The sequence below is a fragment of the Chinchilla lanigera genome, unplaced genomic scaffold (assembly GCF_000276665.1).
Source record: "Chinchilla lanigera isolate Chin_1 unplaced genomic scaffold, ChiLan1.0 scaffold00013, whole genome shotgun sequence".
NCBI lineage: Eukaryota > Metazoa > Chordata > Mammalia > Rodentia > Chinchillidae > Chinchilla > Chinchilla lanigera.
In genome coordinates this window covers 33770129-33777100 of record NW_004955414.1, presented here as the reverse complement: position 1 = coordinate 33777100, position 6972 = coordinate 33770129, and positions in this window count along the sequence as shown.

The following is a 6972-nucleotide window of genomic DNA, read 5'->3' as shown; positions in this document are numbered from 1 at the left end:
TTGTATACTAAAAAATCAGAGTAAGAGTTCAGTAAAATTTTGTGGGTTAAATATTTAAAGATAAGGCTTTTTAGTAAATCTGCTAATATCTTCAAGCAGATGGAATTGTCATGACATGAAGTAATCACTTCTCCTAGCAAAAAAAAAAATCATGGATAAGTTCCCTGCTGCAACTACGAGTAACAAGACAGTAGCAATTATCCCAAAGTTCTTCACTCATCAAAATTTTAGATTCCCAAAATATGAAAAGGGCAAATTTTATATGAGAAATAGTGACACTTTGTACTCAGAGAACCTACCAAAAAGAAGGGAACAAGAAAAGACCATCCAAAAGCTACTAGATGACATTGAAAAAATTAACCTTAGCTTAACTGGGGTTAGAGAAAAGCTAGAATATAGCACAGATGTAATTATTAATGATTTTATATCAACCATAGCAGAAAATTTTCCAAATATAAGGGTTCAATATATATGGAAGTGAGGATACAGAATACCAAACTACAATTAAGAAAGAAACTCTCCGAGATATATCCTCATTAATTTGCCAGATATCTAACAAAAAACAGTCTTAAAAACAGAGTAAAGCATAAAATCATATATAAAGCTCAACCTGTTTGAATTACAACAGACTTCACAACACATCCTTAAAGGCCAGAAGGGCACAGGGTGACGTACTGTACTACAAACCCTAACACTATTAATCCAACACTTCAGAAAATAGTCACGAATGCACAGAAATAATGAAACCAGTAACACTAACAAACCACATGAAATGAAGACACCAAGCAAGCTCAATGGCTAACAACAAAAACAAAATGACAGGAAAAAAGAGTCTCCAAGAGAGAAACAATCTAATGATTATAAATACTCAACACATTTTGGTAATATCTCTCAATGTTATTGGTCTCAACTCTTAAATTAAGACATAGATTGGCAGACTGGATAAAAAAAATCAATTTCAAAATCATGAAACTCATTTAATCAAAAATATATTTATACACTAAAAGAGGATAGAAAACAACATTTCATGCACCAGGGTCCTGAAAACAAGCAGAAGAAGCAGTTTTAATCAGACATCATGAATTTCAAACTGATTAGAGGAGAAAGAAGGTTACTACATGTTAGTTAAGGGATAATCCAACAAGAAGAGATCGCACTTTTAAATATTTACACACCAAATACTGGAGCACCTATTTTCATAAAACAAATACTGCTGAACATAAAAGATCAAATAAATACTAATCCTAGCCCTAGGGAGGTTGAGGCAGAAGGATCACAAATTCAAGACCAGCCTGATTTACATAAAGTGATCCTGTCTCAAAGATCAACAAAGAAAGGAACATTTTCTCAGTGAAATGGTCAGTGTGACTGTCGGGGAGGCACAAAGGAGGTTGTGTGTAGTGGAAAAAAAGTTTTAGGTCTTATATGTATTTACACATACATCAAAATCTGGGGAGAATTAATCAAGATGAATACACACTGCCCCTCATATCAAATGACTTGCAAGTTTGAAGATTGCTTTACAACACTAACACGTGTTCTTTACCAATTCAAATGGGTTCTGTTTGAAGGTCTATTAGTTAATGATCTTCACTGACCCTAGAGCCCACAAAGGAGAGCAGTGATGGCGAACCTTTTAGAGACCGAGTGCCCAAACTGCAACCCAAAACCCACTTATGTATTGAAAATTGCCAACACTACAATTAAATCTCAACATTAAGATGTAGTTTAGAAAAAATAACTCATACACTTGGCTCGTGTACTGACAGAGAGGGCTCTGTGTGCCTGCTGTGGCACTCCAGTCAGAGGTTTGCCTCCACTGGACTAGAGCATGTGGCTTGGACAGTTTGTGGAAAACGGACAACATTTTCCCATATAGAAAGCAGGATAGGGAGCACAGGACAAGACTCTTCACAGAGGATGATGGAAGGAAAAGTGTCCACTGCAAAGAATGGCTGAAGAGCAGCAGTTTGTAGAGCAACCTTGACCCATCTCTTGTCTCCTTGCAGTCTTGATGTGCATCATCCAAGAAGGAACTTGTTAAAGAATCGAGCAAAGGCAGATGGGTGAGCAGCCAGAATCATTTGGTGGTCAGTTTGCACAAGCAATGCTGTTTTAGCTGGCGGTACTGAGGCCCTCAGATTCTCAGCGGCGGTAGCATGCCATCCCTGGTGGAGGTGTGTGGGCTCTTTCTGTTTTTAACTGCCTGACAGGTCTTCCAAGCCCTCCCCAGACACTCACTTTCGCTCTCAAAGAAAGAATCATAAATCCAATGAAGCCTCCATCCTCTGAGCAAGTCCCCCAATCTCAGGATACGAGGGTGATTTTAGCAGGTTTTCTCCCAAAGCAAAACCTGCTTCTGGGTCCTTGTTCCTTTCCTGGTCTCCTTGGGCAGCTGCCCACCTCTGCCTCTGTCCCTCAGGACTCTTGCAGGCCCCCACATTCTGCCTCAGTCCTCGGCCAATTACAGAGACAGTGCCATAGCAATAAAATGTGATGCCCGACATTGTCCAGGAAGATGCCTGTTTCCTCATAAATCTGGCTTTGGGGAGTCAGGGAAGAAGATGACTGTGCTGCTGTGTGTATCTCCATCTTCTGGATCTATGATTCAGAGGAAAATGATGCCCACAGGTTTGATTCACACATGTGCACTGTGTAATTACGTGTTTATACTTTATATTGAATCCGGAATAAGTGTTAGAGTTCCCAACTATATTTTTTACTTTTGCAGATTTAAAAACTAGGGGCTGGGAATATAGCTCAGTGGTACAGCGCCTGACTGGCAAGCATGAGGTGCTGAGTTTGATTCCCAGTTCCAAAACAAAAAACATCCAAACTATATTTAAAAACTTGATCTTTTATATATCTGTTTGTGGGGATCAAAGATCATTTTGGGGGGGCGATATAGGCTTTTGCTATATAGTTCAGTCTGGCCTTGAGCTCATTATGTAGTTCAGGCTGACCTTGATGTCACAGTGATACTCCTGCCTCAGCCTCTCAAGTGCTGAATTACACATGTGCCACCATGCCTGGCTGGGCAATGATCATTTTTATGGCAAATAGTGGGTACTGCTAATTGTTCTGGTCATCAGAAGTGTATAGTGTTCCTATTAATCCCCTTACCCTTCTATTCCACTTAATTCCAAAAAGAAGTCTTTACTTCTTTTGTTTTACTATTACAAAAAAAAAAGTATTCTTCTAGTATGGAAAATAGAAGAAAACCTTCCCAGTACAGCAAAAAAATTGTTATGGTTTAGATCTGGCATGTCACCAAGCACTTCATGTATCAGCAGGGGCTTTTGGGAGGTGATTGAGATGATACTTGAAGATGACAGTGCATGCCTATGTCACTGATTTATATATTTGTCATCCTATTTTTACTTTACAGTGTATTCTCAATTATAAGAAAAATGTTTAGTATAAACTATGTAAATTTTTCTGGCAGCACCCGTATGCATCTCATATTTATTGGGCCTTTTAATGGAATCCTTTGAGCTTGATATAATGTTACACTGTTCTGTTCATCAGGACCCCTGCAGTAACAGGCTGTACTACACAGTATATAGGATGTAGCATATACACAGATATACACAATATAGTAAGAGTCTATATGCATATATCCGTAAAATAGCCTTGTGTTCTAATAAGTCTTGTTGTCTACATTCAAGGAAGATTATTCAACTATGTTCCTAAAATAAAATCATTTTAAGAGCACATTTCTCAGAATGCATCCCCATCGTTAAGTAATCAACTGTAAAATAAGCACTCATATACTCAGCACTCACTAAAATAAATAATATTTAAAAATTTTAGTCATATTTCTTTCCATAAACATATTGAATACTAAGATACACCTAAGCTCTCAGACATGTATCTCTTCTCTTCTATACTCTTCAGAACTTACAAAGTTGATAGTCACTCTTCTGTCATACATGTAAAAGAACATTAAAACAGTTCCTTCTAAATTCTAAGATTCTAAAGACTACATTTAAAAAGAACTGCAAGGTGACATAAATAATTTGACTATGCTTGTAAGCCACCATCTATACTAAGGCTACAAAAATGTTTTCAGTTGATTTTTTATATGAAGAACAAGGTGTTGAACTTGATTTAAAGATGAATTATCTCCCATAACCAATCTTATGCCTCCTGCATAAGAGAAGAATGTACCTGAGAAGGGAGTGCATTCCACTGTTTCTCTTTTCTCCTTTCTGTCATATTTTTTTCCATTTTCCATCTCACTGCTGTCTCTACCTGTGATTTCTGATCCTGCAGTTTTGGATACAGCCTTGGGAAAGTGTGTCCAGAGAGCAGACATTGCTTTTTGTCTTATCCTGCTACAGTGACTTGGCAGGCACTTTTTATTTATTTATTTATTTTTGTTTGTCTGTTTGTTTGTTTTGTTTTTTATTTTTTTCCGGTACAGGGAATCGAACTCATGACGTTGTGCTTGCCAGGCAAGTGCTGTGTCACTGAGCTAAATCCCCAGCCCCTGGCAGGCACTTTTAAAACTTGCCATTATTGTACAGTTAGCTTCAAGTAATTTTACAAAACTTTGCCAGCTATTAATAGGCATTGTTCATTCTTCACAATATTCCAAGTTTGTAGTCTTTCTTAAGAGAGATCTTGCCACTGTTACTTAATACTTGGAAATAAAACCCTTTTACATACTGATCACCATATCCTGAGGCACTTCTAAGTTTTTATGGATAATGGCACAGTAAATTGTCTCTTCCCAAAACTGTGAGGCACACCAAATTTACAGGGTCCATGCTTGGTACATTGTAGAGGCATCATTTCAAATGTCAAATATTTCAGGAAGACTTTAATATATAATAGACACATACACAGAGGATTTCCCTCATGCCCTAAGATCTATTATGCATGTACAGCAGTTTAAAGGAGATTTTTCTTTTCCACTAATTAAATTAACTCAAGTTCTCAAAATCTGAGTAATTCTTTGGCACTCCCTTACTCTCACCCAGGAATAAATACATGGAAATGGGAGGTACAACCTAAGAGATTGTTTACTTATCTCTCAGACTCTGCCCTTCTGTGAAAAAGTGTTTTATTTAGAACTACTTCTCAAAGTAAAATTTGAGAGGCACTAGTGAAAGATAAGAGGAATTTTCTACAGTACAGAATTTGGGGATTTTAGGGAGCTCAGTAAATATTCCAGGTATGAAGAGGAGAAGTTGTCAGTCACCTGAACACCAATAGTTATCTTATTGCTCATTTAGATATTAGAGAGGGTTGAGTCATATCCATCAGGGACTTCCTAGTGCTGATAAATGAACTTTAGTTCCCACAACACAATACTGATGAGTCTCTCTTTATTTTCCTTAAGCATCGCTGACAAAACTCAAGGATTTGTGCTGTTTGGGGGTCGCCAGATTTCAAATAGAGAGAAATCACTAGATGGAACCACATGAAATGATACAGTGTACTACAGCCAAAGGGGCTTCTATTTCTAATGTTCTGAACTTGTGAGGGTTTTTCATTGTTTGGTGATCATTCATATGGGAAAAATGTTGAAAATGTGGTATACATGAGTAATTGTGATACTTCTCTTGAGAATACTGGGATATAGTCACCATTCTTATCTTCAATCCAGTGGTGCAAAATGGACAATAATCATAAAGTATTATTTGTGTGCACCTATAAGTACAACCAAGTGACACAGTGGCATAGAGTATGCCCTTAGAGTCTAAAATGGAGAACTGTCATTTCTGTGACCTCATCAGAAACTACTCAAAAACTCTAGACTCATCATTGGTTATTTAAACTCAGCACTCATCCTAAAGGAAAGGAAGAAAACAAAGATACCATAATCTTCTACAATGTAATTAACATATGTGACTTAATTGACATACAGAACAATGTAATCAATAACTGCAAAATAGGCTTTACTTTCAATAGCAGTAGGACATCGGCTAATACATACCATTGAAAGTGGGGGATAGTCAAGAGCTTGCGTCACTGAGAGGTCTCATTACTCTCATTACAAGCTTCAGCTTAGAGCCTAGAAAGAAGCTGCCTGGTTATAAATCTGGGCTCTGAACTAAAAGCTATGTGACCCTTGTCTGGGCTGACGTTCTATAACTCAGTTCTCTGTCTAAAAAGAAGATAATGTCAGTACCCACCCCTTAGCATTATTGAGAACATGAAATGAGAATACACGTAGTTCCTGGCAGATATGAGGTGTCTGATCGTTGTTAGGTGACTTTATTGCCCAGATGACAGCTGTGTACTTCTTATCTGGCTGCAGAATCTACCAGCATCTTGTTCTCCCAGAAAGACCTTCAGTCATTTGTTCTCGAGGGGCTTAAGTCTCCAGTTGTTTTGCCTGATAAGCTCATTTTTCTAGTTGTCTCTTCCTGGTGCTGTTGAACATAAAATTTGTACCAATTATGAAGACTTTGTACACTAAAGTTTTTAAAATCTCATTGATGTTTTGGTATTTGTCCTAGGTTGAATATCTCGGATATACTGGGCTAAGTAAGATACATTATAATTTTATTAAAATTAGTTTCAACTTATTTATTTTTTGTTAGTTTTTAGTATGGCTATTATAAACTGTAAATGTACATATATGGCTCACACTGTATCTCCATTAGGGCAGGCTATTGTACAGTAACTGCTAAAATTTTATAAGAGTAAAAGTGACAAGTAGATGAGGGAAAAAGTGATAAAAAGCACAATTAATTCTTAAAAAGGAAAGAAAGGAGGATAAAAGAACAGATAGGATGTGTAGAAAAATAATTTATAGCAGATTTTAAAATATCTATATGTTGGAGAGCAGAGAGCATGCACCAGGACCCCGCCGCCATTACAGATGGAGTCCCGGCCTCCCTGCTCCCACGGCAGAGAGGCAGTTTTCACTGGGAAGCCGAAGGAACTTCTCTGGAGGTGGGCGGGGTGAACAGACTCAGCCCTGCACGACCCGCGCAGAGAGAGACAGTGTTCCAGGAG